Here is an 8,782-nt window from a genome sequence, read left to right as displayed (position 1 = left end):
CCCAGGATTATTTACCCAGGTCATGTTAAAAGAAACGGCCAGATTACAGACACCTCCACCAAACCCACTAAAAAAAAAAAAAAAAAAAAACCCACACATAGCTCAAAATCAGTTTATTGTTTATTCTTAAATATGATGGAACAATCATCATATGATAGACTTTTGAGAAAAACCTACTGCATGAAAAGGAGAGACCAAGATAAACAAGCAGAATATGTAACCCTGGAGGGAACAGATAAAATTTAGAAACACACAGGGGACATCTAAGTCAATTGGCATAATAAAATCTATCAAGAAAACATTCTGCATCCCACTTTGGAGAGTGGAATCTGGGGTCTTAAATGCTAGCAAGCAGCCATCTAAGATGCATCAATTGGTCTCGACCCACCTGGACCAAAGGGGAATGAAGAACACCAAGGACACAAGGTAATTATGAGCCCAAGAGACAGAAAGGGCCACATAAACCAGAGTCTATATCAGCCTGAGACCAGAAGAACTAGATTGTGCCTACCTACAACCAGTGACTGCCCTTACAGGGAATACAACAGAGAACCCCTGAAGGAGCAGGACAGTAGTGGGATGCAGACCCCAAATTCTTGTAAAAAGACCAGACTTAATGGTCTGACTGAGACTAGAAGGACCCCAGTGGTCGTGGCCCCCAGACCTTCCGCTGGCCCAGGACAGGAACCATTCCCTAAGGCAACTCTTCTGACAGGGATTGGACAGGACAATGGGATGGAGAGGGATGCAGGTGAGGAGTGATCTTCTTGAATCAGGTGGACACTTGAAACTATGTTGGCATCTCCTGCCTGGAGGGGAGATGAGAGGGTAGGGGGTTAGAAGCTGGCAAAATGGACACGAAAAGAGAGAGTGGAGAGAGGGAGGAGGCTGTCTCACTAGGGGGAGAGCAACTGGGAGTATGTAGCAAGGTGTATATAAGTTTTTTTGTGTGTGAGAGACTGACTTAGTTTTTAAACTTTCACTTAAAGCACAATAAAAATTAAAAAAAAAATTTAGAAACACCATTTAACCTTTAAAACCTCTCTAATGTTCCTAGGAAGAGTTTCAAAAGTTACTGCATCAACAAAACAGCTAACAAGAAAAAAGTGAAGTAAAAATATGACTCTGAAATTCAAAAAGGTGGTGGATAAAGTCTAGTAAAACCAACAGATAGCAGAATGAAGGCAAACAGGCATGAAAAAATGAGAGAAAAGATAAGACATATAAAGAAAGGATCAATCCAAGAGGCTCCACATCTGATCAACAGGAGTGACAGAAAAAACAAAGAGGAAGAAATTATCAAAGAAATGTCACAAAGGATTTTCCCTGAGTCAAAAGGACATAAGTCTTCAAATTAAGATGCCCACCAGTACCCTGCATGCTGAGCAAATAATTCGAGAGGCTGGACTCTGTGAAGAAGAATGGGGCATTGGGATTGGAGGAAGACTCGTTAAAACCTGCGTTATGCAGATGACAAAACCTTGCTTGCTGAAAGTGAAGAGAACTTGAAGCACTTACTGATGAAGATAAAAGTCCACAGCGTTCAGTATGAATTACACATCAACATAAAGAAAACAAAAATCCTCATAACTGAATAAGTAACATCATGATAAACGGAGAAAAGATTGAAATTGTCAAAGATTTCGTTTTACTTGGACCTGCAATCAACACCCATGGAAGCAGCAGTCAAGAAATCAAAAGACGCATTGCATTGGGCAAATCAGCTGCAAAAGACCTCTTTAAAGTGTTGAAAAGTAAAGATGTCACCTTAAGAACTAAAGTGCGCCTGACCCAAGCCATGGTATTTTCAATTGCTGCATATGCACGCAAAAGTTGGACAATGAATAAGGAAGACTGAAGAAGAATTGACGTCTTTGAACTGTGGTATTGGTGAAGAATATTGAATATACTATGGACTGCCAAAAGAACAAATAAGTCTATCTTGGAAGAAGTGCAGCCAGAATGTTCCTTAGAAGCAAGGATGATGAGACTATGTCTCACATAATTTAGACATATTATCAGGAGGGATCAGTCCCTGGAGAAGGACATCATGCTTGGTAAAATAGAGAGTCAGCGAAAAAGAGGAAGACCCTCAATGAGATGGATTAACACAATGGTGGCAACAATGGGCTCAAGCGTAGCAACAATTGTGAGGATGATGCAGGACTAGGCAGTGTTTCTTTCTGTTGTGCATAGGATCACTGTGAATTGGAACTAACTTGACGGCACCTAACAACAACCAGTGCCCAAGACAATGAGTTAACAAACTTAATAAACTCACACACGTGTACACATACACATGCATATATACATCTAGATCCATCATTATAAATGTCAGTACATCAGTAAAAACCTAAAATACTAAGAAGCTTCATCAGAAAAGAGAGAAATTAAAAGATACCTATTAAAAAAAGATCAGAACTCTGATTAGCATCAGACCTCTGCTCAACCACACTGTCCTACAAGTCAGTGGACCAAGGCTTTCAGAGTGCAAACTACCATGACTGTCAGTTTAAAAGTCTATACTCAACCAAAGAATCAAGGATGAAGGTGGAAACAGCCATTTTCAGAAAAATATAAACTGAAAAACATTACATTTCACATGTAAAGGCAATACCTCTCTCAGGTCCAGGTTCTACCCCTCAGGAGGGTCTTTCTTGAAATTCTATGTCCCGTCCATTGCTGGGATTTAGCAGTGCTGTCTGTATAGGGGGGACTCAGCTCAGATCTGGTCTTACATGGGATATGGTTCCCACAGATGTCTTCTTTGAAACTTTCTAAGATTTCCTTCTTTGGTGGGACATGCTGAACCTGGACCAGGATCCACCCAGGCCTCAGTCTTGTTTTATCCCCTTCCAGGCGCACCTACTCTGTGTATGAGATTGCCCAGATGCCCCTAAGGAGTCTGGGACTCATGCTTATAGGGTTTCTTGAGGTCTTATGTCCAGAACCTGGTTCCGGAAGGCACTCTAGCAAGTGCATTGCTCCTGATGGCCAGTGCCATATTTCTTTCACAGAATCACGTGAGATTGGGCTGCTGCAATGGTGCTGATGCAGTGATTTTAAGTGACTCTCACGCTCATCAGACACAGGACAACTTTAGGGCTGTAGGCTGCCAATAGTCCACAACTGACTCTTGGGCCAGAGTTGCAGTGTGGGTTCATGTGTCAGCTTTCACCTGCCTGTGTTCCTCAGTGCCACCTCTAATCTACACCACCCAAGGGCAGCAGACCTTCCTTACTCCCTGTGACCTCACTGCTGGCTCCCAGGGTCCTCACCTCGCTCCCCCCACAGGATCCACACCACATGTCAGTGTGTCTCATGAGGGTGGCCACACCACCTACCTCTTTCAAATGCTTTCGAGATCTTTGTTCTGTCAATAAAAAAAAAAAAAATAGACTCTCCTAATTCATGTTCTTTTTCTGCCTCCATTGATGTGATGACATCAGGCTTTCTTGGGTTGGTCTTAGGCCATATCTGATAAAGGACAGATATTCCTCGCACCAATGAGACCGGTCATCTCATTCTGCCTACATTCCTCTCCACTGGTGGCAGTGACTGGAAGGCAAGACTGCAGTTAACATTAAAAAAAAAAAAAAAAAATCTCTTCCTAGGAATACTGAATAATGACCCCAAAGACATCCAGATCCTAATCCCTGGAACCTGGGAATGTTACCTTATACAGAAAAAAAAGTCTTTGCAGTTGTGATTAAGTTAAGAATTTTGAGATCAGGAGATTATCCTGGATTATCCTGGTGGGTCATAAATGTAATCATAAGTGTCATGAAAGGAAGGCAAAGGAAGACCTGACCACAAACAGAAGAGGAAAAAAGCAAGGTGACGAGGGAAGCAAGAGAGATTCGAAGATGCTAAACAGCTGGCACTTGGCTACTAACTGAAAGACTAGCAGTTCGAACCCACAATAAAGATTAAAACACAAACCAAACCCATTGCTGTCAAGCCAATTCAAACTCATAATGACCACCCTATAAGCCAGAGTAGAACTACCCCATAGGGTTTTAACCTTTACAGAAAGGAGCCCTGGTTACGCAGTGGTTAAGCACTTGGCTGCTAACTGAGCTTGGAATCCATCATCTGCTCCAGGACAGAAAGTTGTGGTGATTTGCTTCTGTAAAGATTACAGCCTGGGAAACCCTATGGGGCAGCTCTACTCTGTCCTGTAGGATCACTGTGAGTTGGAATCACTCCAAGGCAACAGTTGTTTTTTGTTTTTTAAACTGCTGGCTTCAAAGATGGAGGAAGGGGCCTTGAGTCAAGGAATGTAAGAAATGCAGGTCTAGAATCCAGAAAAGGCAGGGAAATGGGTTCTCCCCTAGAGCCTCTGGAGGGTGGCAGCCTCTCCAGACACTTGGTTTTGGCCCAGTGAAACTAATTTTGGGCTGCTAGCCTACAAAACTGTAAGAGAATAAATGTGGGTTTGTTAAGCCACCAAGTTTGTGGTAATTTGTTACAGCAGCAACAGGAAACTAACACAAGTGGTTACACAATAAAGAGTTCAAAAGAAGACATAATTGGAAATATGGTAGCTGGAGAAGGTGATTTCTAATGTTCCTTTCATATCTAAAATCTATCAAAAGTGATTCCAAAGCTTAGTCCACCCTGGGGAGAATCCTGGGACTTTTTTTCCTTCAGAAAATTTGGTATATATGCACACTGACTATTTGGTTCCATGCCACTGGGAACCTCGAGAAAATTAGTTTGATAAATGTCAAATCTTCATTCCTGACCTTATTTTATTTTCTCAACAACTCTATGAAGCAATTATTACGATCATCTCCACTTTAGAGATGAGATTCAGAGAGACTAAATTAATTGTCCTGAAAGACATGAGCTTTAAATTAGTAGAATGGTGACTGGATGCATATTATGCCTCTTATTGGAAAGAAAGAGAAAAGAAAGAATTATTTTCTGTCCAACAGCCAAGCCCCCGTGAGGTGCTTATACAAATGCACTGCCCTGAAGTTACAGATCAACTCCTTTGGGAATCTGATGGAGGAGGTTAGCAAACAATAGACTCCTTCTCCACAAAGGCTTCTGCACAAGGTAACCTGACAACACACTTCCCCAAGTCTTCAAGGGCTCATCAAAAGACCTGGAAATATCCCCCAATTCACCCTAAGTGGATTGGAACCACTGGGTTCAACCATTCCAACCCTCAACTACAGCACATTTTTCTTTCTGTGTGACCCACCCTCATTCTTGGCATCCTTTGCAAGTCCCAGGTGATAGCAAGATGCTTCTGTGCTTCTCTTTCATGCAGCATTGAAGATAATGTTTCCCAGGACCTGTGGCTATCAGCTGTGGGGAACTCCAGGAATGTACTGTGTGGGATGCTGCTCTTACCTATCAGAGAGAGGGGCGGATTATCTAATAGACCAGGCAAGTGCGTTGTTTACCTTGCTTGCCAGATATCTACAGTGAATTATTTCACATCTTTTCACCATGTCAAAGACTCGGGCCAGAGAGATCTTCCTAGTAAATGTCTTCTTGGGGAGTGTTGAGTCACTCAAGTTAAGACAGGGAACAAAGAGGCCCCGGGATCAGCCTCACAGCCTCACATACAAATCAAAACAGTAGACAAAGTGACACGAAATAGCCAGAGCCCAGGAGCAAAGTCTCATTCCAGAACAATGAGTCAGAGTTTCTTAAACATAGCTCACAAACTTCCTCAAAGTTGTTTTTCAGAAGCAACCAAATGGAACAAGCCCCAGGGACATGCGGAGAACATCCACCTCTGACTGCTACGTGACCTTCCACCAGGGGCAGTGAAGGGCTGCAGTTGCAGCTGGGGAATTGAACTCGGAAGGCAACAGAATGCACAGGCTCAACATCTCATGTTAAGTCCTGCTATGAATCCCAGAAGCCCCCAAGACTGGAGCGGTCTTGAAACCATCTTAGAAAACCACTGCACGTGTACCTTAGTTAACATATCCCACTCAAATGGGCCACTTTCTAGAAAACCCTACCCATACCTATGAATCAATATCAATCTTCCTTCCCTCCAAAAAAACCTTTAAAAGCCCATGCAAGTTCTTTGTTCTGGGAGACAGGGCTAAGCGTTGCCTCTTCAATAAAACTTTGCTCATGTGGAAAAATTATCTGTGCCTTACTGCTGTTGGTGCCTCTATGCCTTTAATTAAATAAGGTTCTTGCCTCTCACTGGTCAAGAATGAACAGGTAAGGTACAGAGAATTTTCCACACGAGCAAAGCTTTATTAAAGAGGCTTGCAAGTGGTGAGGAGGAGGGCCTAGGCAACACTTACTCCCGTCTCCCAGAACAAAGGATTTGCATGGGTTTTTAAAGTTTTTTGAGGGGAAAAAGATTTATGCTTAATCATAGGTATAGGTGGGGTTTTCTGGCAAGCGGCCCATCTGGGTGGGGATATGTTAAGTATGGTGAGCATTCAGTAGCTTTCTAAGATGGCTTTAAGATGGCTCCTGTCCCTGAGGCTTCTGGGATTCATAGCAGGACTCATTATGGGGTGTCACGCCTGCGCAGTCCTTCCTGTGGTATGGGTTCGATTTCTGTCTTGGGTACTTGCATCAGGCAGAAGTCATCTGTTGGTCACCTTGAGGATGCCTGTGCATGCTCCAGGGACCAGATTGGGCCAGTCCTTCTGAAAAACATCTTACATGGGAATACATTGTTTGCTCTTTCCTTATTGCACATTCCAGGATAGGAGTTTTCTGTCATTAGCTAAACACATGGTATTGTAAGTTGCAAGTTGCAGGGCTCCTTGCCTAAGGGCTCAATCCCTGTTCCTTCTCTATCTCATTACCCCCGAGAGATTTCATACTCATAATTCTTTATGAGGGTGTAGAGGCAGAGGTCTCTTCTTCTGTAACTTCTTCAAGCTGACACTGGGCTGTTGGCCTGCCTAGCATAATAGAACTCTCTCGCTATCCAGTCTAAAATTTGTAAGCACTGGTGGTCTCACTTTCAGGAATGGGGTGGAAATCCTGCATCATCTTGGAATTATTGTAACCTAGAGGACACAAACTTTATCAGAGGCTTGAGGAGGCAAGGCCCCAAAATCAGAAGTTGAAGTATAGCAACTAGAGGGCCCACAAAAGGGTAGAACCAAATAATAGAGGGGAGTGCCTCTCACACTGCCCACCAAACATCTTGGCCTTCCCCTCTTTTGTTTCTCAATCTCATGCTGTTCTTTTCTTTACATTCTCTGGCCCACTTCACAAGAAACGGGACTAGTAAAGTTCATTCCCTTGGGCTTTCCGTCAACCCCAATGACTGTACAGTCATGACTAGAGAGTGGGCCTGTATTTTGGGTTAAAACAGAGAAGGCAACTTTCATGTCTAATAAAAATGCAGTCTCCTTACTTCCCACATTGAGAGTAACCCAAGGCTCTACTGCGGAAATAGCAATGGTCTTCTGGCTAGGAGATGAGCGGACCCCTGGGCCTCATCAATAGGGCCGCTCTTCCTTTTCTGAGGAGAGGGACATCAGGTGCAGTGGGCCTGCCTGGACTGGCCTTTGGGGGAAGTCAGCTGGGCACCCTGTTTTAGGATATTCCACCTTCCAAAGGCCTCTCTTTTTGCAATACCCACATTGGTCTGGCTCAATACTCACAGGCTGATGAGGAAATTCTTGTGGAGGTCTTGGTCTTCAGGATCCTATAGGGTTACCTCGAGGTGGGCCCTGAGGTGTTACTGCCAACAATCGGGCTTTTTTCTTCATTGTGTCCTCCGCACCCAGGTCCTTGTTGTTACAGACCTTAAAGGCTTCCTCAGCCAGTTGTGAGAGTGGAGTCTGGGGTCCTGCCTCTATCTTTTGCAGCTTCCTTCTAATATCTGCTGCAGACTGGGTAATAAAATACATGGCTAGAAAAGTCTTTCCTTCTGGGCTTTCAGGGTCAGTGTTAGTATATTTCCTAAAAGCCCCAGTCAGCATGGTGAGGAAGACTGCTGGGTTCCCCTCTGCTGTCTGGGTAATTTCTTTACCCTATCATAATTAACACACTTGGCTACACACTTCTGATTCCCACCTATGACACATGCAACTAAACGCCTGGCTCTTTCCTTACCATCCCCATTGTAATCCCAATTTGGTTCCATATCGGGGACTGCTTCTCCTCCTAGTCTGAAAAAAACATGCATTGGTTGTGGGCGGTCACCATTGTCTGCCTGTTCTCTAGCCTTAGCTGGGATCCTAGTCTTCTCATCCATACTACAACTGTGAGTTAAAATGACTATCACATCTCCCCAGGTCAAATTAAAATTTAAGCTGAGTTTCATGAACTCATCCTTAAACCTCTCAGGGTCTTCTGACACAGTCCCTAATTTTTCTTTGCACTGGCTTAAGTCTGAGACTGAAAATGGCACATGAACCCAGGTTGTGCCTCTAGTCCCACTGTGATTGATAAATTTCTTAAAGATTTCTCTAATTCAACTATACCACAAATAGGAATTTAAGTTACCAATCATACCCTGAGTGTTGGACTAATGGGATTTCTTCTGACTCTCATTTTACAATGGGCAGCAAATTTAACATTACCTTTCTAATATTTACTATGGATATCTAAAGATAATCCTAAAGTTCTCAAAGTGTACTGTCCCTGCTTTTATCAGGAATTTAAACAAGAAAATATCCACGTAAATTCACTATCAGTTGGAAAGGGATCATCTAAACTAGTATAGGTGGATATATCACATAAAAACATACCTAGAAGGAACACACAAAGTTTGTTTAGGGAAAACAAAAAATATAGAAAAATTTACATACGACAACCAAATTTTCATAAA

This window comes from Elephas maximus, chromosome 15, assembly GCF_024166365.1.
Source record: "Elephas maximus indicus isolate mEleMax1 chromosome 15, mEleMax1 primary haplotype, whole genome shotgun sequence".
In the NCBI taxonomy this organism is placed as follows: domain Eukaryota; kingdom Metazoa; phylum Chordata; class Mammalia; order Proboscidea; family Elephantidae; genus Elephas; species Elephas maximus.
This window is presented reverse-complemented; position numbering follows the sequence as displayed.